This window comes from Pinus tabuliformis, chromosome 6 (genome assembly GCF_031772625.1).
Source record: "Pinus tabuliformis cultivar Carrire ecotype Pingquan chromosome 6, CPIR1, whole genome shotgun sequence".
Classification (NCBI taxonomy): Eukaryota; Viridiplantae; Streptophyta; class Pinopsida; order Pinales; family Pinaceae; genus Pinus; species Pinus tabuliformis.
In genome coordinates, this window is record NC_142292.1 from 1,016,384,797 (window position 1) to 1,016,408,091 (window position 23,295).

The window sequence follows — 23,295 nt, forward strand, 5'->3', positions numbered from 1 at the left end:
GGTCCATTCCCCAAGGCCGACCCTCCTCCATGTAATAGTTATGTTTAAGGAGTGGGGCGGTTGGGTCGGTGCCCCAAGGGCCGGCCCACCACCCATATTGTGTTGTGATGGTTCCGTGGGAGCGGGCTGGGGGTTGTGACCTGCCCCTCCACTATATTTATATATAAGGTTATGAAGGTTAGGGGGTGGTGGGGTTGGTGGCCCCCACCCCCCTTTTTTATATATTTTTGTTTTAATAACAACATTATGCATTTTTTTGAAATTTTGTTTTTAGTTGTAGGAGTCTTTTTAACTAGGCCAAAATTTCACTCGGAATCTAGCTGGAGTTGGCCAGAATCCAGTGGCCAGGTTCTGTCCAAATTGTGGCCTCCTTAAGCCTGCCCAATTAGCAAAAATTCAACCCACCTTTGACTTCTTCTAACTTCCTCATTCGGACTTGTATTGACAAAGTGTTCGCACTGCCACGATTAGGTCGACGAGATCTACTCGTTGGTCCTAGTTCGAGCATAATCCAAACACTTTGATTTTTTGGCTTTCCTGGGTCCTCTTTGTCCTGTGTGTGTCTCTAGAGCCACCTGGATCAACAAGCCACGATGTGCTAGATGGTTTTCCTTTTGTGGCACTTTTGTATAGCTTTATATAGGTGTCATGCTATGATACATGGGATGAAAAACTTCCCTTTTTCTTTAGATATTTTTTGTTTATTTTTTGATAGGTTTCTAGAGATGAGGGCTAATTTTAACTGTCACCCTCTTAGGTGGATGATTGAGGTGTGGATGTGGATTGAGAAAATATGATGCCCAAGAGGGGCCAACTGGAGTATCTACCTAGGATTTTTGTTGAGGCATTGGAGCTACTAGGCAGTGAGGCCGATCACATGTTCATCTTGGCATCATGTCCTTACACAAGGATGGAATGGTGATAGTGCCCTAACACCCTCTTCACATAGGATGAGCCAACATACGCTAGAGGTAATATTAGTGTTTTCTTTAAATGAATATAGTTTCATTTTATTGTATTAATTAATTAGAATAAAATTTATTCTAGCACATTCTTTAACTTGTTTTATTATATTGTTTAATGAAATTGTCTAATTATTGTTGTGTACTATATATTTTGTAGTCATCAACACATTCGTTGGGGATGTGCCTCCTCCCCCACCAGATGGAGCTGCAGAGATGGTCGAGGCCATGGAGGGTGAGGCCAGACATCCTGATCGGATACATGTGGGCATGTGCCCACATCGTAGGCCTTATATTGGATTTAGGATGGATCTGGGAAACTGACTCTCTATATTTTTGGTTGAGGCGAGAGTCTGTCATGCGATGACTCGAGACTTCAGGGCATATGCTATGTTCCTGGAGCTTTGGATGGACTTGACGTGCGATATGATGAGTCTTATGCGTCATATCATCAAAGCTAGTGGGTTTATACATGAATTGAGGAGGGATCACCACCATCCAGCAGATACCAAGTATTCATCTAGTACTACACCATTGGATCATGATGATTAGGGTGGTGATCCTTCTAGTAGTACTCCACCTCCTGGGGATGGACATGGATTAGATGATGATTAGGGTGCTAGTGATCCATCTAGTAGTACTCAACCACCTATTCCTCCTCATTCACCTGATGATCACCCACTGCCTCATGTTTCTCCTTATAGCTTGGTTGATACAAAGGTATAGGGATGCATGAAGGCATGCAACATACTCTATTTGGGGGAAATGATGAGTCATAAAATTACTACCTTTTGACATCATCTTTTTCTTATTTTTTCCCTTTCCATTTACCCATGACACTATACTAGTCCATTTTAATGCTCATGTATGTGACTAACATTAAGAAGAATTATTGTATTATGTGTTTAATTTAGAAGTAATATCTCATGTGTGAACAAGTTATTATAGGAATGGATCCACAAAATACAAGGTTGAAGAAATTTGAGTTAATGGTGCAAAGAATTTGTAGATTCACGTATTGTATATCTAGCATGCCACAAATTAGGAGGAGATTGACCACCACCAATCATGAAGCAACTTGGGGAAGATTATAGAACATATATTTCGTGGTCTCAATTATTGGAAGGAAAATTTATATGTGCCCAAGTGTGCATATTCATTTTCATTATAGATTTAAAGGTATCCCATGTATATACCATGGATATTGGGAGCTCAACACACCAATAACTATTTTATAACATATATTGAGAAATTTGTTGTAACCCACATGAATAATTTCGAATTTGAAAATTAGTTGGGAGTTAGCATGAATCTTGGAATTATTTTATGAGCTATTATAGTCACTTGAGAATATCCTACCTTCAAGTGGATCTATATTAGATAGTTGTTGTAACCACAAATTAGGAGGAGATTGACCACCACCAATCATGAAACAACTTGGGGAAGATGATAGAACGTATATTTTGTGGTCTCAATTATTGGAAGGAAAATTTATCTAGCATGCCACAAATTAGGAGGAGATTGACCACCACCAATCATGAAGAAACTTGGGGAAGATGATGAAACATATATTTCATGGTCTCAATTATTGGAAGGAAAATTTATATGTGCCCAAGTGTGCATATTCATTTTCATTATAGATTTAAAGGTATCCCATGTATATACCATGGATATTGGTAGCTCAACACATCAATAACTATTTTATAACATATATTGAGAAATATATTATAACCCACATGAATAATTTCGAATTTGGAAATTAGTTGGGAGTTAGCATGAATCTTGGAATTATTTTATGAGCTATTGTAGTCACTTGAGAATATCCTACCTTCAAGTGGATCTATATTAGATAGTTGTTGTAACCACTCGAGAATATTCTCAAGTGGATCTATATTTAGATTTTAATTGCAAACAAGCTCATTTATAAAAGAGAGTGTCATTTCCATTTGAAAGAGAGTACTCTTAGATCACATAGTCCAAATTATAATAGCATAGAATAAAAATTTCATGAGATCTTTGCTCCAATTTGAATTGTAGTTTTAATGGTGGTGTATGATTTTGTTTGAGTTATTTTATTGCAGTTTCAATATGGTTCCATTATCTGGGAGATAAAGCTCACTCCATTATAACAAATAATTATATAGTTTGGTAATCATTTTCATTTCTTGTGTGTGTTTATGAATTTTTATTTCCTTTTATGAATTTAATATTTATGCATGTGTTTCCTCCATGCAATAACATTTTAAAGTTTCCAACAATAGGAGTTGTGATCTATAGAAAAAAATATTGTATCCCAGAGGAACCCAACAGCTCGCTTGACACATAACTACTAGTAAAGCTCTAGGGGTCTACAACTTTTCCTTCTCTTCATAAATTGTGTCACAATAGGTGGATTTGAACCTTAGATCTATCAGTTTTCATATATTCCACATTAATTTGATCACTAATTGAGTTCCCCCCCGGGACATACCTTACTTACACAATCATCACCAATTGAACTACCCCTAGCAGCATATAGAAAAAAGAATTACCTAACTCATGCAATAAGATTTCCTAGTGACAACAAGGTTCTAAATAGCATGATCATGTGTTCAAGTATATGGATCATTGACAAGAGTGATTGGAATTTGGATTCAAGGAAAGTAGTGATACAATTTCCTTTTGGTAGAAACATAGTAGGCAAAATAATGCAAGTTAAAAATTTGTAGTCTTCATATACAATGCACATCTTACAAGTACATTGGAGACCCTAATTTATAATATTAAATACATAAATGTTCTTATTCCAACAGAAAACATACAAAAACATGGTCATTTGTGTAGCAACTAAGATTAACAAAATCCTTCTAAGTATAGAATATGTCACTGCTTCTCATGTCATCCACATGATCTTACGAGTAGGTGATGCTATCTTCATCCTCCATACTCCAAATCCTAGCATTCCACCATATAAACCATATCAAGTAGAATCATGATTATCCTATTTAATTCATTTATGATGCCATATACTTCAAATAAATATAAAATTAAGGGGAACAGTTTTTATGAAATTTTCTATGAAATTCTTGTAATAGCTTGCATTTACTAAGAAACTCCTTACATCCTTTTGATTCTTTGGCACTGGAAGTTTAGAAATGAATTTTATCTTTGTTGGATAAACCTTGATTCCCGTAGACAATATGCAATGAGCCAAAACAATTCCTTCAGTTAGCAACATATGACATTTTTCATGACTTAATGAAATATTATTTGCTTGACATCTAATCAAAACTTTTTCAAGCTTTTCTAATGATTCCTCAAAAGAATTTATGTAAAAAATAAAACCATCCATATATATCTCTACACAATCATGGATCAATTTAGCAAAAATACTTAAAACGACATGATGAAAAATATTAGGAGCATTGCATAACCCAAAGGGTAATCATATGTAAGCATATGTTCCCCATGGGAATGTACACGTAGTTTTATCTTGATCTTTTGGAGCAATTTGAATTTTATTATAACCACTACATCCATCAAGAAAAGAGAAATAATTTTCCTTGCTAAGGTATCTGAAACTTGATCTATGAATGGAAGAGAAAAATAATCCTTTAAGGTAGCTTTGTTTAATTCATGATAATCTATGACAACTCACCACTTACTATTATTTTTAGGATTAACTACTAAAGATAAAATCCATTGGCTATCAAAAATAGGATTATGAAATTCCCATTTAGTCATTTTTGTAATTCCTCCTTTGCAATTTCTTTTAGAACTAGATTCAATGTCTTTGAGATTGCTTGATTGGTATAGAATTTTCCTAAATACAAATTTGATGTATACATGTGTTAGGATGAATTCCACCCATATTAGTATACTCCCATGCAAATGCACCAAAATGATTTTATAGTTTTTGAATCAACTATTATTTTTGTGATTCTTCAAGTTTAGTATTTATGTTTAAAAAAATTCCTCCTTAATCTCAAAAGAAGTAGTACATGATTATGATATCAAGTTAAATGAAAGACAGAGAATCAAATAGTGTTGATAAAGTGTCTATTGTACAATTTTCCTAAAAATAATTTTCCAAAATATGACCAAAACAAGATTACCCACTAATATATTGAATTAAATCAAAATTAGAAATAAAATTAGTGATTTGATTTACTTCAATATCCTCTTTTAAATTCATAGCTTGGTCAATTTTTAAGATTGGTTGTACTATTTCTTCATCATTATTTGCATCATCAAGCCATTGTGTATTTTCTAATTCAGTTAAGGATTTTGCTAGTGGATACAAGGTAAATTTTTTAATTGAATCACCATGTGAATTTGTCATGTCTCTAGATCTAGAACTAATACATGCCTCGATTATAGATAACTAGGGTCTTCCTAAGATTAATGGATGGCCACCCTAAATATATTTAGGTTGAAAAACCATGAAATTTATAGAATACTCCCAAGAATATAAAGGGGCTATGACATCTTCCTTCACTCCAAGTTTTATTATAGATCTAGCTACTAAGTGTAATGTTGTAGGTGTGTGACAAAGATTAGATAATTGCTAATCATCCATAGTTCCTTTTGCCATGACATTAATTGCATCTCCTAGATCTATTAGAGTGTTACAATTGGAATGTTATTGATGTGAATCTTAGCAATTGAACAACTTGGGTCAACATAGTTTTCCATAGATATTTTACCTGACATTAAATATGCTATTTTGGCCATAACTTGTACTATTTGTGGATAATTTTTTCTTTTTTCTTGGTTTTCTTAAACATAATTCCCTAATTGTTTTATAATAGATTGTAATATCATATATTTGTTGCAAAAAAGGAATTTTAATACAAAAAATCCTTAATTCACCAATAAATCATATTCATATTGTTTGGTTTGTTTATCCAATGTCAACCTATTTGGAAAAGGAGGATATTTATATACCTTAGATTGATCTATTGTAGGAGAATAAGTTTGTTTCATTGGAGTAGAAGTATTATTATTGTTTGATTGATTAGAATAATAACAAGAGAATATTTATGTATTACTTTTCCTAGTCTAAGATCAGTATCATTTAAATCAAGAGAGGTAATCATATAGGTAGGGAAATTTTGTAACTTAGCATTATAAGTAGGTTGAGCTATGTTGTGGTTTTGAATAGGTTGTGTAGGTAACTGGGTAGACAATGGAGGAGGTTTACCTAATAGTGATGTAATTGTTGTGATCGTGAAATTGGTGGTTGTTGAGGTTTAAGATAGGATTGCTAAACTTGTGGGGAAGATTGGGTTTGCATAGGATATTTTGGATATTGCTATAGGAAATATGGATAATTTGGCATGTTCCATAGGTAGATACTTGCCATCCTTGTTGCCAAGGTTGGTTTTGAGTTTGTTGCGGTGATCATTCTTTCCAACGCATGGGAGGAATTTAATTCAGGTATTGTTGGTTTGAATAATAAGATTTTTTTTTTTTTGTAGGATATTGAGACATACCTGATGTTCGTGGATGTCAAGGTTTCTTTGGTGCAACCAAAAAAATTTGTTCTATAGCTTCTTTATCTCCTTCATACACTGCTTTAAGTTCTAGTATTGAATGGAAATTTCTACTGCATGTTTCCCTGCATAAATGCCACATAGTTCAATGTTATTCAAAGGAAATTCTCTCAAAGAATTCTTTTTTCTACATTTGGGACATAAGATAAACAAAGTTGGATTCTCTTCCTCTTGGATTTGATTAATTTTTAATGTATCTAATTGTGAGCTAAGTGTAATAAGAATATCAATTTTGGAATCTTCTAATAAATTACCAATTTCATCTCTACTTACCTCACCAATTGCTAATTTGTTGATTATAGAAATGATATTTTTAGGTTCCTTGCCATATTTATCTTTTTCTCAAGAAACGTGTTTGTATAGATCCCAAATTTCGAGATAATTTAATTATGACACATCTCCTTTTCCCCTAATATTAAGTACCTCTATCCATTGAACTCTAATTCCATGAAGCAAAAGGGTTTTAAGAGTATTTAAATATAAGTTATGTTCCTTGACCCTTTTTATATTATAATGAAATATTTTTATATAATCTTCATGGCTTCTTCCTATTTTTGTGCCATTTTAGACATTTCCTCTTGTAAAACTCAATTTACACAATAGTATTGATATTTTGCAAGGAAAAATTGATGCATTTCATCCTAAGTTTGATAGTATTAGTTCTCAATCCCATAAATACCTCTTTAAGAGTAGTCGGAATCAACTTGAGTTTTTTAACATCAAGAGAGTAATTGTAAATGTGACATAATACATCAAATTCAAATAGGAAAGTTTCAAGGTCTTTAATTCTCATACCATGGGAATTAAGTAATGCTGATGGTGGAATATTTTTCATTTGGAAATTTTTTGGTGGTTTAAAAATTGAAAATCCAAAATCTTCTTCAACACTTGATGTTTTTTTGTAGTAGCTATAATGATCTTGCTCATTTTCTCTAAGTACTACTTATACCTATAGGAAAATGGGGGTCCAACCTAATTAAAAGACTCATCATACACCTTCTAATCTTGATTGACCTTTCTCTAGACAAAATCACATTTATGGTGTCCCTTCCATCCTTTAGGATGAGTTTTAAGCAAATCTTTGAGGTGATTCCCTTTCTAGTGATACATGGCTATATGATGACCTCTCTAGTGATACAATACTAGGAAGATGATTACCCCAGTGACACAATGCTCCATTAAGAGTTATGTTAGTAACATAGCACTCAAAAATGTTGACTTAAATCATAAAATTGGTCTTGCAAACTTGCTTCCTCTAGCACCATATCGCCCTAATGATGACTAGTCCAATAATATAGTGTTGTGATCCTTTTCATCCCAACAACACAACAATCAAGGGATGAGAAATTCAAATTTTTCTCTCTCAATCTTACTTTTTCAAGCAGTGTATACTCCATTGATGAATTAGCCATCGATGTAGCTCTTAAAAGGTGCTCAACTTGGATTGATCATATCAAACCTCATTTTTCAAGATCCATATCACTCCACTGATCATTATCTTAGTGATACAACACCACACTATTGCTCAATGCAGCGACACTCACCACAACTAGCTTAAAACTGACTCTACAAACTTATTAATCATAGTGTTTATCACTTCAATAGTTATCAGACTAACAATATATCACACATTTAATCATTCTCTTAGTGATATACTCGTGATGCTTATCCCAATGATATTTCCAATCCATTTTTGCCTCTTTTCCAGGGCACATAAAATCTTAACTTGTATCCAATGTATCATTGGCTTGGTTATTAGTGAAATTAAAGTTTAAAAAGGAGATTAATACTTGATTTTTCACATCGAACCTCAAGTAAACTCTTTGAAAAGGCACCATATTTCCCTCTTTCCCCACATTGCTCATTGTTATCTTCCTCTCGTGATATTGAAGGCATAGATTGGAGAGAGAATTTCCTCATTCCTCATTAGTATCAGGTGTCAGTCAATGTAGCCCAAATATGGTCAAATCAATACCACTAAACTATAGATTTTTGTTTTCATTTTTTAGTTATTGTATGATTGAAATCACCCATCTCAATTGATGGCATATATTTTCTTCTTTATCTCACACTATATCAACGATCTTGACCTCTTTTATTCATCGATTAAGCTATAAAAAATGCTTTACCAATCCAAAAAGGCTATGCTAACACTTAGTGTTGGAAATACTAAGAGGGGGGTGAATCAGTATTTCACTTACAATTAGTTAATTATAAAATTTTAGAGCATGAAAAATAGAACAATAATCCCCAACACATCACAAGGGAAGTACACTAAAAACATTTAGGTGGAAAACCTTCTGGGATAAAAGCCACTAAACACTTTTCTAATATTTTATGAGTACAAAAATACTTCAACTCCAACTAAAAGAGAAGCTCCAACTTCCTAATACTCTAGAAAAGCATTCAAGTTTGTCAGGAAGCTCCAACTCTTGAAGGGATGCTCCCACACCTTGGTTTTACCAACTCTTACTGGAAGGATGCTCCAACACCTTGCATAGGCTCTAACCTACCCTGGCACCACCCTGCCACCCTAAAGTATTTTCAGGATCCAACCTGAAGGAGACTTACTCTCCTACCTTGCACCGCCCATAAAATAAAACAGAATGAAACAATTTGTGGGCTCCTGTACCATTGATAATGATCCACTTACAAATATATTCAACGAATCCATTTATGCTAATGTGTGGTTCAAATATACAATGAAAATCAAACTTATTCAAAATTGTTGCTAAATAATGTAATAATGCAACTGAGCAAAAATCAATTTGAAAAACTCATGTACCCCAAGTCTTCAAGAAAAATGTGTCATTGTAGATTCCCTTAAGTCTTTTGATGTTAAGTGATTCACTAGCTACCAAGGATATTTCATACATTGAACAACTATGTGACAATATTCTTATTATGTTGTTGTTAATAGAGTTCAAAACATAGTGTGATAGTCTCATCAATAGAAATTGTGCCTCAACTAAATCTGATATAAACCCTTAGATTACAAATACCTTAAGATGCCTTAGGAGTTTGGTCTTGGACAGTAAATAACCCTTCCCAAAATGAACACAAAAAGGAATTGACCCAATATGCGAACAATTCAATGAATTAAGGAAAGAAATCCCATGCAACAATAAATGACATTCAGAAATCCATTTTATAGATAATACCTCATTGAAATTCACTTATATAATAGGAAATGACTTATTGAATGTTTAGCTCCACGTCAATTTTTCCAAATACACAAACTATGTCATAGATCAACATCAATATTTTTCAAGTGAAGGGTTAGAATGGCCTTCAAGCAGAGGCACACATTATGTCACTGATAATAAGCCTCAAGATGCTTGAAAACTCACCAAGATGTGTTGCTACTAGAACCCTTGCCACGGTCCGCAATAACCTCATATATTCCATAGAGAATACTATGAATGAATCAAACATACTTTATCTCAGTTCAGTTCGGATTGGATTATGCCATCAAATAGGTGCTTCAATGCTTGAATAAAATTCAAGGTCATGTCACAAGAGTTAGGCCTAAATATGGCACAAAGAAGGAGCCTTAGAAGGTTCATACTTTGTCCCAAGATAAAGGACAAGCACAATCCTCAAGAGAGATCAGATTGATGCCTCAAAAATCCACAAACAAGTATAGGAATTCTCGCACTAGGCCTTGGACACTTCAAGGTTTTTCTTAGCTACAACAACCTTGTGCATAAAATTTTACAAAAAATTCCTTAGATATGTATATCAAATTAGCCTCAAGATTTTCACAAGGGGTGTCCTCAAGCTGCCAGTGAACCGGCCTTAATCTTGTGTTATTATGCCTCCATATTAGCTTTAGAATATATCATAGTGAGGCCTGTCAAAGGGGCCAAGCAGGCCTCGGGGTCTATGAAATTTTAGCCTCAGAAGAAGCTGCAAGGATGTGGCCTTAGAAGGCTGAATTGAACTTAGATGAACTATTTAGCATTGGATAATCCAACACTCCTTGTGTTTTTCCTGACATGTGCTTAATCGTCTCTTCAAGATCCATTGACTTCGTCGATGCATCTATTTAGTAACACATGTGGGTTTTGGTGTTGTTGGCATTATGGCTAAAGTGTTGTCCTTGATGGCAACCCATTCAGGTGATAGATCACAGTACTTCAATTCAGCAGCAGAGATTGATGTTCAGCTATCAAATATTGAAGAAAATAAGGGGTACGCAGGTACACCTTACATAAGGTGCGTACACGCAGGTCAGTGTTACATAAAGTGTGTACATACCCGTAGTTATCCTATTCAGGAGGTGCGTACCCCCAGTGCACACATTTCAAGGCAAAGAAATTCACATGTGGGGTTTTCTTATGTTTTACTCTTGGTATTTAGCCGACGGTATTGGGTTATTATGGTGTCGGCTCGTGGTATTGATCCATGTTTTAAGGAAGAGCTTTCCTATATAAAGCAAAGGAGATCATTTGGCTTGAGCATGTTTTGGGTTGAATATCTTATGAGGGCTAGATCTGGTCTAGATCTAAATAAGGCGAATCTATTGATGGACCGAGATCTCTTCGGCGCATGTTCAGATCTGTAGATCTGACTGTCTGGGTTATTTCTGAAGTCTTGAAATCATCTATGCCCGAAGGTACGCAGGTACAGTGAGAGAAAAGTGCGTACATACGCAGGAACGAAGCATTTCAGGTGCGCCCGTATGCAGGCACAGAAGGGTTTCAGGTGCGCCGGTACGCAGGCACAGAAGGGTTTCAGGTGCGCCGGTACGCAGGCACAGAAGGGTTTCAGGTGCGCTAGTACGTAGGCACAGAAGGGTTGCAGGTGCGGAGGTCCGCAGGCAGTTCAATGGACTCAGAGCGAGGTACGCAGGCTAGCAATTGAGCAGGGTGCGTACATAAGCAGGCTAGCAGTTGAGTAGGGTGCGTACTGTAAGCAGGCAAGCAGTTGAGCAGGGTGAGTACTGTAAGCAGGCCAGCAGTTGAGCAGGGTGCTTACATAAGCAAGCCAGCAGTTGAGCAGGGTGCTTACTTCTCTTAAAATCTTTGTTTATCATTGCTATGTTCTGGGTTTGGTCCTATTATTGTTGATATGGTTACTACAGTTGATTGGGTGATTCTCTTATACTTGATGATCATTTGATGCTTATGGATCCAGTTTGAAAATTTATGAAAAGTGGTCCTTGTAAGAAAAGAAGTAGGGGGTTGTAGCTCCCTTCCAGGAGAGACTAGAAAACGAGAGAGAGTTGTAGCTCTCTGCAGGTTGAAGCCTGCGTACTGGTAAAGGACTGCACCAGTACAAAACCATTGTAAAAGGAGTTTCTAATTTGAAAGAAGATAGAGACATATTGCAACAGGTGGTTTTCACCCACATTGGGTTTCCACCTTACATCTTGTGTTCTTTGGTGTGACTATCTGTTTTCTTTGTTCATGCTCATTATTTTATGGTACTGACATGCAAAACTAATTCAAAGAACAAATAAGGAAGATTTATTAAAAGAATTAGATAATACTGATTCACCCCCCCTCTCAGTATTATTTCCAATAATTGGTATCAGAGCAGGTCCTTCAGAGAAGCTTGATCGCTTGAAGGTAGACCGTTCATCATGAGCAACTACGAGAGAGAAGCATCAATCAGGCCACCAGTTTTTGATGGGACAAACTTCAATTATTGGAAGGTAAGAGTTACTGCCTATCTTCAATCTCTTGGTACAGAAGTTTGGGACATCGTAGAGACAGGCTATGCTTTTCCTTCAGCTACTCCTACAGATGCAGCCGAGAAAAAGAAGTATGAAACAAATGCAAAAGCAGTCAGTACTCTATTAGGATGTATATCTCAATCAGAATTCATGAAGGTAATGCACTATAAATCCGCAAAAGAGATATGGGACAAAATTGTCACGAGCTATGAAGGAGATGAACAGGTAAAGCGTGCTAAACTTCAAACTCTCAGAATTCAGTATGAGACTCTCAAAATGTATAATGATGAAATTGTGGCTAACTATTTTCTTCGGGTAGATGAGGTTGTTAATTGTATGAAAAATTTGGGTGAAGAAATAAAAGAGGCTATTGTGGTTGAAAAGGTTCTAAGATCATTGTCCCCCAAGTTTGAATCTAAAGTATCTGCAATAGAAGAAAAGGAAAATCTACGAATTCTTACTATGTCTCAGCTACATGGAATTCTAACTGCTTATGAAATGAGAAAGGGAGGTCCATCAGACAGAAGAGAAGCTGCTTTCAAGGCATCAGGCAAAGGAGATTATTATGAAGCAAGCCACGTCCCAGAAGAAGAGGAAGAAGAATCAAATTTTGTCAGAAATCTTCAAAGGGGTTCTGGAAGGTTCAGAGGTAAGTTACCTTTTAAATGCTTTGCTTGTGGAAGAGTAGGTCATTATGCTGCAAAATGTCCTTATAAGGATAAAGGAAAGGAACCTGCTAGATGGAACAAGAAACAAAACACAAATAAGAAAAGCTACTACACTCATGAAGATAGTGATGGTCTATCAAACAGTGATGAAGATGAACAAGGTAATGAATATAAGTTGTTAATGGCATTTGAAGATGATGATTATATGGATGCTATAGATGTGGATAACCTTTATGATGAAATTACTAGACTCAAGAGATGTATAGAAGAAAAGAACATGATCATTGATACTCTACAATTTCAAATTGATGAAAAGGAAAAACATCTTGAAAAATTAGAAGGTGAAATTGTTGGTCTTAGAAAAGAGATTGAGAAAACGAAAGCTATTAATCTCAAGTTTGTCAAAGGATCTGAAACTTTGGATGAGATTATCAATATGCAGCGGTCTCCACTAAACAAGACAAGTCTGGGCTATAATGGAGAAACTTCTCAAGCATCCACCTCAAAAAGTTATCTTGATGCAGCAAGAAGAAATGAGCAAAAGCACAATGAAGATCATCAGGTAAAGCAGGGACGAATTACAAACAGAAATTATCAGGGGCAATCCATCTTAAGGGTGAACAAAAGCTACAACCAGCCACAGGTAAAATCTTCTCAATTTGGTTCAAGAATAGATGACAATAGAAATTACAATCAATTGGCTGGTAGATTCGATAACCGCAGAAGTTTCTTCAATGGACAATACTTTTCTTGCCATAACTTTGGTCACAAAGCAGCTCAATGTGTTGCATATAAAACGATCATGACTAGGGAAGCTCAAAAACAAAGAAGTATGACGGGGATTACAAAAAGGACCTATAACAACTTTTCGGTTCTTGAAAATGAAGTTGAATGTTCTATTTGCAATAACTTTGGTCATGAAGACTCTGAATGCAGGAGCAGGTTTCAGCAGAAAAAGGAACACGCCTCAAGCACCAAAACATGGAGAATAAAGGAACCTCAAACAGAAAGATGTGGGATAGCATTTTATGCAGAGGGACAGGAAAATCTATGGTACATTGACAGTGGATGTTCGAAGCATATGACAGGTGATAAAGAAAAACTTGAGTCTTATTCTACTCTAGAAAAGGGAAAGAAAGTCTCTTTTGGAAATGATACTCCTGCAACTATAAAAGGAAAAGGCATTGCTCAGTTAAAAGAAAAGGTCAAGGCTGGAAATGTTTTGTATGTTGATGGATTGAAGCATAATCTTCTAAGTGTCAGCCAAATGTGTGATCAAAGAACCGAGGTTATATTCAGATCAAATGGATGTCTTGTTCGTGATCTTGACACAGGTAAAACAGTGATCAAAGGCAAAAGAACTCCAAATAATCTGTACATATTTGAAGAAGGACAACAACAATGCTATCTGAGCAAGGATGATGAGCACTGGTTATGGCATCGGAGGTTGGGACATCTAAGCTTTTCACAAATAAGGAAAGCATGCAAATATCAGGCAGTTCGCGATCTTCCAGATATCAAAATTCCTGACAACACCATATGCAAATCATGTCAGTTTGGAAAACAAACCAGAACTAACTTTCCAGAGAAAGAAGGATCAGCTAGCATGCCTCTTGAGCTAGTACATACAGATACATGCGGTCCTTTCAGGAAAAGAACACCTCGAGGAGAAGAATACTTGATATTATTCATTAACGATTTCCCCAGGTTTGTCTGGTTAGGACTTATGAAGCACAAAGATGAAGCATTCGAAAAATTCAAATCCTTCAAAGCCTTGGTTGAAAATGAATCAGGTCACAAAATTAAGTGCCTCAGATCTGACAGAGGTGGGGAATTTACTTCAAATGAATTTTTCGATTTCTGTGAAGAACATGGGATAAGAATAGAATTCTCTACAGCAAGAACTCCTCAGCAAAATGGAGTTGTGGAAAGAATGAACAGAACAGTCCAACAAATGGCTCGTGCTATGCTTGATGAGTCAGGAACTCCTGCAACTTTCTGGGGTGAAGCTGCACATGCTGCAGTTGTTATTCTCAACAAAACCAATGTCCGGGTGAACAGCACTCAAACTCCTCATGAGCTCTAGAGTGGTAGGACTCCTTCAGTAAAGCACTTCAAAATCTTTGGGAGCAAATGCTTTATCAAGAATACTGATGAGCAGCTTGGCAAACTTGAACCTAGAGCAGATGAAGGCATTCTTCTTGGTTACTCTCCACATAGCAAAGCATACAAATGCTACAATAAAAGACTTGGCAGAATTGTTGACAACATTGATGTAGTGGTTGATGAAAAGGGATACATTCCTAGGCAAGTACATCATGAAGACATCGAAGAAGATGAAGGCTACCCCCAACGACAGAATGATGAAGAAGAAGAACCTCAAGAAGAACCTGAGGAGCAAACAAGAATAGAAGAAAAGACTCCATCCAGATATGTTCCGAAGAACCATCCAGAATCTCAGATTATGGGGCAGAAAGAAGCAGGTGTACAAACAAGAAGAACAGTTGCAGAAGCTTCAAGCTATTTGGCATTACTCTCCTCTACTGAACCACAAAATGTGAAAGAGGCATGCAAAGATGAATGTTGGGTGAAAGCAATGGATGAAGAACTTGAGCAGATCGAAAAGAACAACACTTGGGAGCTGGTTCCTAGACCAAAAGATAAGAATGTTATCGGGACAAAATGGGTCTTCAAAAACAAATTGAATGAAAATGGATAAGTAATTAGAAACAAAGCCAGACTTGTTTGTAAAGGGTATGCGCAGCAAGAAGGAATAGACTTTGAAGAAACCTTTGCTCCTGTTGCAAGACTTGAGGCCATCCGAATGTTCCTTGCTCTCTCAAGTTTTCAAAACTTCAAAGTATTTCAAATGGACGTGAAATCAGCCTTTCTGAATGGAGACTTGGAAGAAGAAGTGTACATTGAACAGCCAGATGGGTTCATTCTTGGAAATGATCCAAATCTTGTATGCAGATTGAAAAAGGCTCTCTATGGTCTCAAACAAGCTCCAAGGGCTTGGTACTACCGTTTGGACAAATATCTTCATCAACAAGGCTTTTCAAAAGGATCGGCAGATAGCAATCTTTATATAAAAGTTGAAAATGACAAATTGCTAATACTTGTTGTGTATGTAGATGACATTATTTTTGGGAGCAATGAAGAAGCTATGAGTCAAAACTTTGCCTTGGTCATGCAGAAAGAATTTGAAATGTCCTTGCTAGGAGAACTGACATATTTCCTTGGTTTGCAAATCCAACAAAAAGAAGGAGGAATCTTTTTATCTCAAACCAAGTATCTCAAACAGATTTTGAAGAAATATGGTATGGAAGATGCAAAACCAGTATGTACACCCATGGTCACAGGATGTAGCCTCAGTGCAAATGATGAATCTGCAGCAGTACATCAACCAACCTACAGATCTATGATTGGAAGTTTACTTTATTTGACAGGTACCCGACCATACATCATGCATGCAGTTGGAATAGTTGGAAGATTTCAGGCAAATCCGAAGGAGACTCATCTTCAGGCAGTGAAGAGAATTTTCAAATATCTTCAAGGGACTCAAAATTATGGCTTATGGTATCCTAGAGATACAGATCTTACACTTCATGCTTATACAGATGCAGATTGGGCCGGAAGCGTGGATGACAGGAAAAGCACAAGTGGTGGTGCGTTCTTTATGGGTTCCAGACTGGTATCTTGGTTCAGCAAGAAACAGAGTTCGATTACCTTGTCTACAGCTGAAGCGGAATATGTTGCTGCTGCATCTTGTTTCACCCAACTCCTTTGGATGATGCAGACTTTGCAGGATTTTCAAATCACTTGTACACCACCAATCCCCATCTTATGTGATAACACAAGTGCAATCAGCATCTCAAAGAATCCTGTTATGCATTCAAAAACCAAGCACATACCAATCAAATATCATTTTCTCCGGGAACAAGTGCTTGAACAGAAGGTCAAGTTGGAGTATGTTCCTTCTAAGGAACAAGTTGCTGATATTCTCACCAAACCATTGCCCAGGGACACTTTTGAATACCTCAGGCAAAAGCTGGGGGTTGTTGATGCATCATCTTATTGCTGAACCTCTTCTCATTGATGGTACAGGTTCAGGGGGAGCATATAATGCATTTTTGGCATTATGGAGGATGTGCAGAAGGAGATCTTGGAAGTAGCTGCAATATGTCTCTATCTCTTTCATGGTGGATTATGGTTCTTCGTTGCAGATCTGGTTCATATTCAGGGGGAGCATGTTCTTAGGGGGAGCATAACCCTTTGCCCTTGATGTCAAAGGGGGAGAATGAAGCTGAAGTTTTGAGGTTGCCATCAAGTCCAAAGGGGGAGATTGTTGGCATTATGGCTAAAGTGTTGTCCTTGATGGCAACCCATTCAGGTGATAGATCACAGTACTTCAAGTCAACAGCAGAGATTGATGTTCAGCTATCAAATATTGAAGAAAATAAGGGGTACGCAGGTGCACCTTACATAAGGTGCGTACACGCAGGTCAGTGTTACATAAAGTGCATACATACTCGCAGTTATCCCGTTCAGGAGGTGCGTACCCCCAGTGCACACATTTCAAGGCAAAGAAATTCACATGTGGGGTTTTCTTATGTTTTACTCTTGGTATTTAGCCGACGGTATTGGGTTATTATGGTGTCGGCTCGTGGTATTGATCCATGTTTTAAGGAAGAGCTTTCCTATATAAAGCAAAGGAGATCATTTGGCTTGAGCATGTTTTGGGTTGAATATCTTATGAGGGCTAGATCTGGTCTAGATCTAAATAAGGTGAATCTATTGATGGACCGAGATCTCTTCGGCGCATGTTCAGATCTGTAGATCTGACTGTCTGGGTTATTTCTGAAGTCTTGAAATCATCTATGCCCGAAGGTACGCAGGTACAGTGAGAGAAAAGTGCGTACATACGCAGGAACGAAGCGTTTCAGGTGCGCCCGTATGCAGGCACAGAAGGGTTTCAGGTGCGCCGGTACGCAGGCACAGAAGGGTTTCAGGTGCGCCGGTACGCAGGCACAGAAGGGTTTCAGGTGCGCCGGTACGCAGGCACAGAAGGGTTGCAGGTGCGGAGGTCCGCAGGCAGTTCAATGGACTCAGAGCGAGGTACGCAGGCTAGCAGTTGAGCAGGGTGCGTACTGTAAGCAGGCAAGCAGTTGAGCAGGGTGAGTACTGTAAGCAGGCCAGCAGTTGAGCAGGGTGCTTACGTAAGCAGGCCAGCAGTTGAGCAGGGTGCTTACTTCTCTTAAAATCTTTGTTTATCATTGCTATGTTCTGGGTTTGGTCCTATTATTGTTGATCTGGTTACTACAGTTGATTGGGTGATTCTCTTATACTTGATGATCATTTGATGCTTATGGATCCAGTTTGAAAATTTATGAAAAGTGGTCCTTGTAAGAAAAGAAGTAGGGGGTTGTAGCTCCCTTCCAGGAGAGACTGGAAAACGAGAGAGAGTTGTAGCTCTCTGCAGGTTGCAGCCTGTGTACTGGTAAAGGACTGCACCAGTACAAAACCATTGTAAAAGGAGTTTCTAATTTGAAAGAAGATAGAGACATATTGCAGCAGGTGGTTTTCACCCACATTGGGTTTCCACCTTACATCTTGTGTTCTTTGGTGTGACTATCTGTTTTCTTTGTTCATGCTCATTATTTTATGGTACTGACATGCAAAACTAATTCAAAGAACAAATAAGGAAGATTTATTAAAAGAATTAGATAATACTGATTCACCCCCCCTCTCAGTATTATTCAATATAATGACAATCGTGATTCCAAAAACAGGTATCAGATTCAAAGGTCTCGAGTTCAAAACACCTTGACTCATGTTGGGGGGGAGATTCTTGGACACTGGATAATCCAACACTCCTCGTGCATTTTGCAACATATGCTTAACTTCCTCTTTAGGGTCAATTCACTTTGGAGATGTGTTTGTTTACTAACACTTGCGGGTTTTGGTGGAACAACAATCATGATTCTAACTCAAAATCTCTCAAAAACCCATGAATAAATAGAGATAAAATTCCCAGATTAGCCTAAAAAAAGGATTCCAAATGACTTTAGAGATATTCAAATATCCCAATGAGTACCCATAACAAAAGAAATAGAAATCAAACCCATAAATCTTCCTCAACTTTGGCCTACTGCTCTAGATGGTCGAGACTACTCAAGGCTGCAGAGAAAACCCATATATAATTGCCTCGATTTGTTTCTAAATGGAAAGGAATATGAGTCTCTTATATAGGATTTGTGGAGGCTTCTAGGAGGGAGTCAACTTATACACTTGGAGGGTGCCGACCTTAGGATTAAATCTCAAATTTTAAATTTAAATTTAATTTTTGGAGCAAAAATCCCCAACAACATTAGGGCCAACATATCCCTTAAATATTAGTTAATTTTCCCTTTATAAAAAGTCCTTTTGCAACCAAGGTTGACCTTGAAAAATATATTTGATTAAGTTCTTCAATAAAAAATCTTCTTCACCCCATGAATTAAACAATTATTTAGCCAATTGTTGAGCTACCGCATCATCTAATTTTGGGGACTTTGACCACAAGAAAGGGGCTCCAACTTTGATTGATCATATCTCCTCAACAATGAAGAGTTATGAGGTGTAACACTTATCATTAGAATTTAAATGACAAGGTCCATGAAATGAAGGTGATCTTGATCCCAACGAATGTAATATTCCTTGTCATGTTTTTCATTGAAAGTGAGGCTTCTTCTGGTTGTTGCTTGGGTTGACATCAATGATAACCATGGTTCAACAATCTCCCCCTTCATCATTGATGAAAACTCATGTACTCCCCCTGTGATCACTACTTCCCCTGACTCCATGCCTCTAATCTTATTCCCATGATTTCTCTCCCCACTTAACATCAATGGAAAAGGGTAACTCCCCTTAACGAGATCTCTATTTTTCTCTTCCTGCAACATGTCTGTATCCCCCTTGTCTTCTTGGATGGATGGAATATATATCAATGTGAACCTGGTAGAATCCCAAGCTTCTATCGAAGATACTCAAATATATCTTGATGTAGAGGTTTGGTGAATATGTTGGCTATTTGTTCCTTTATCCCAATGTATTCCAACTTGCTATTCTTTTTTAATTCTCCCATAGAAAGTGATATTTAATAGGAATATGTTTTTTTTTTAGTGCATGACAGGATTATTAAAGATATTTATGGCATTGGTGTTGTCACAAAACATTTGAATGGTCTCATCAAATTTAACTTGGAGATCCTGCAGAGTTTTCTTCAACCCACCTTCAACCAAAGAACCTAAGTACAACATGCGGCTACTGCAATATATTCTTCTTCTATTATGGACAAGAACACTGAATATTGCTTCTTTCTTAACCATGATACAAGGAAATCACCCAAATAGAAGGCTACTCCGCTAATTATTTTATGATCATCGATGCTACCTGGCCAATCTGAATCTATATAAGATGTCAACGTCAATTAATTTCCCTTCAAATACCATAGTCCAAAATAGATTGTTCCCTTGATATATATCAAGATCCTTTTCACTCAAACAACATGGGATTCTTTTGGTGTTGCTTGGAATCTAGCCACCTACCCAACTTCCAACATTACATTTGGTCTCGAAGTTTACACATACAATAGACCACCAATCATCGATATATACTTGATATACTACCTTGGATATATCATCCTTAACTTGTAACCAATCACCATTAGAGTGCTAACTAGTTTACTGTCTTCCATTTGAAACATTTTTAACATTTATTTGATGTACTTGGTTTGATAAATGAATATGACATCATCTTCCTGAGATATCTGGAGTCCCAAGAAGAACGTCAACTCACCAAGTAAGGGAATTTCAAACTCATTCTAATGTCATTGTCAAACTTCTTACTCAACATGTCATCGTCACTTCCAAAGATGATATCGTCCATGTATACCACAATGAGAGTCAAGCTATCTTGTTCAATCATTATGTATAGGTTGCTATCGACACTTCCTCTTTTAATCCTTGTTGCTGCAAACACTTGTCTAGAAATGCATGCAAGACTCTGGGGGCTTGTTTGAGACTGTATAAGGCTTTCTTCAACTTGCACATGTAGTCTGTAAGCACAAATCCTTCTAGTTTATCTATGTAGACTTACTCTTCCAATTCTCCATTTAGAAAGGTTGATTTCACATCCATATGGTATACCTAAATATTTTTGGAGTAAGCATAAACTGATAAAATCCTGATAGCTTCCATCCCAACAATAGGTGCAAACATAACTTCAAAATTTATTCCTTCAACTTGTGCATATCTTTTACATACCAATCTTGTTTTGTTCTTAGTCACCTTTCCATATTCGTTCAACATATTCCTAAAGACCCATTTTGTACCAATCACATTTTTGTCCCTAGGTCTTGGAAACAATTCACATGTTTCATTCTTTTCAATCTGATCCAACTCTTCACTCATGGATTTTATCCGGTTTTCGTCGTGGTTAGTTTCTTCAAAATTGTTAGGCTCAAACATGGATAGCAATGCAAGATGTCATTGTTCTAGCATGTGTATTTGTTGACTTCTTCTGGTTCCTATTCCTGCATTCATGTTACTTATGATTTGCTATGAAGGTTATGATTTTCTATGAAGGATGATTCTTTTGATACCATATTTCCGGGGTCTTAGAAGGAACATGTTGATGATCTCATGTCTCTTCTTGGTTGATCGTTGACTCTTCATATGATTTTTCTCCCTCCTTAATTATTCTTCTTTTTTTGGTTCTTTTCCTTGTTGTTGATAAATAAATATGCTTGTATATTAGGTTCTTTTCTATTACTTGATAATTACATGTGAATAGTTTTTCTTTTCTAAGTAATATTGTTCTATTGATATGGTACAAAAAAGTTACAGAGAGGCTTGAATTCAAATTTGTTGAACATCAATCAGCACCAAAAATCAGTTTGTTTTGGATTGCCCCAACATAGAGGAAACCAGTCCATTGAACCTTAGAGACTACCCCAGCATAGGGGAAACCAGCCATTGAACTAGAAAGAAAACCGTTCCTGGGTAAACATAGTTTTTCCAAAGGGACTGAATCAAAAATGTAAGAAGCATGTCTAGAATAAAAAACAACACTAACAAGTTTCCACGCAGGAAACATCACTAAAAATAGCACATATCCACCTGGCAGAAAGCAGCACGAATAGGTTTCCATGTGTCAGTTTGGAGGATCCTCCGAGGTTGGTTCCTCCTCGATTCTACACGCAAATTGATACCAGTCATCATCCGCATCAAACACACCACGTCCTTGAGTAGGTGGAGCCTCCTCAGTGCCACCTGTGCCCATCTGCGCTTCAGAAGTGTCATTCGGTTTACTGCCCGAAGCCTTCGTGCCACTATGCTTGCCACTCTCAGTTGAAGGACCACCAGCCGCATCCTTGCCATGCAGAGTCGCTTTACCTTCGTTTTGTGCCCTATTGCCAAGAATTCTGATTCCTCGGCTGCCTGAAGCCTCCATGCTCTGCTTGCCCTTGAGTTCAGTCGGAGGAGCTTGTAGCTCAGCTTCTTCCGCAAAGGAAATTGTTATAGTCGCAATGATTATTGGGCAGTTTAAGGTACTTCTGAAACGGAACTGGGTCCTGTGAGGAGTACGGTAAGGCAAAAGAGGGAAATTCGCAGTGTGGACTGCTATGCCTCTCCCTTCAACGGCTTGATTTCTAGCACAACCCCTACCACTTCTAGCATTTGGGTAGCGGCTTAGAGGATTGAGTGTATCTGTGGAGGAGTCAGGGGAATCGGTGGCTGAGCTAGTCGAAGCCGGTGTGAAAATGAAGCCTCCACGGGTTCCACCGCGCCTACTGCACATTCTGTGCCTAATGTGAGCCATAGCAGAATTATGAGTTATGTTGGCAACAAAGGAATTGGAAGAATTTCGACATGAAGAGAGAGCAGAAGAGGTCTGGGCCTGGTCTAAAATGCAGTGTCTGGAGTGCGAGAAATGAAAGCCATTTCCAAGATCCAGGTAAGGAAGTATCCAACATCGACTGCCGGTCATGGTGCGCATGCAAGGTTCAACAGTTTGCAGAGGGCAAACGCCTTGAAGCAACGAAGGAATTGTCTGTCGATCTGCAGGAGCCATGGGTATGAGGGAGATGGAGGTATCTCGGCCTACGGGATCATTAATTTCCTTCTGCAATGTGTTATAACTTCCCTTGAGGTTGGCGCGGGGGATGAAGCTTGAAGCCATATGGCTCTCCTGTCCGTCGACCGGCCATCTTGTCACATTAATTAGCTTCATTGACACCCGCATCTGGGTAATTACATGTGAATAGTTGTTGGCTTCTTATTTAATTTATTATGTTCTCTTTCATCAAACAATTAACAAAATACAAAATATGAAGATCATAAGAAACCAAGAATATCAAAAATGAGGCTCCAAGCTAGGGAAAAACCCCTAAAACCCCATAAGGGGGA

General features: G+C 37.4%; 1 long non-coding RNA gene across 1 annotated transcript; it reads right to left on the reverse strand.

Annotated features, from left to right (window-relative positions):
* Positions 1 to 3,656: 3,656 nt before the first annotated feature.
* LOC149262439 (uncharacterized) lies at positions 3,657 to 6,555 on the reverse strand. The gene is made up of 3 exons (XR_016249292.1): positions 6,437 to 6,555; positions 4,063 to 4,122; positions 3,657 to 3,896 (listed from the first exon to the last, which is right to left on the reverse strand). It is a non-coding gene; the product is annotated as an uncharacterized LOC149262439 (long non-coding RNA).
* Positions 6,556 to 23,295: the final 16,740 nt, after the last annotated feature.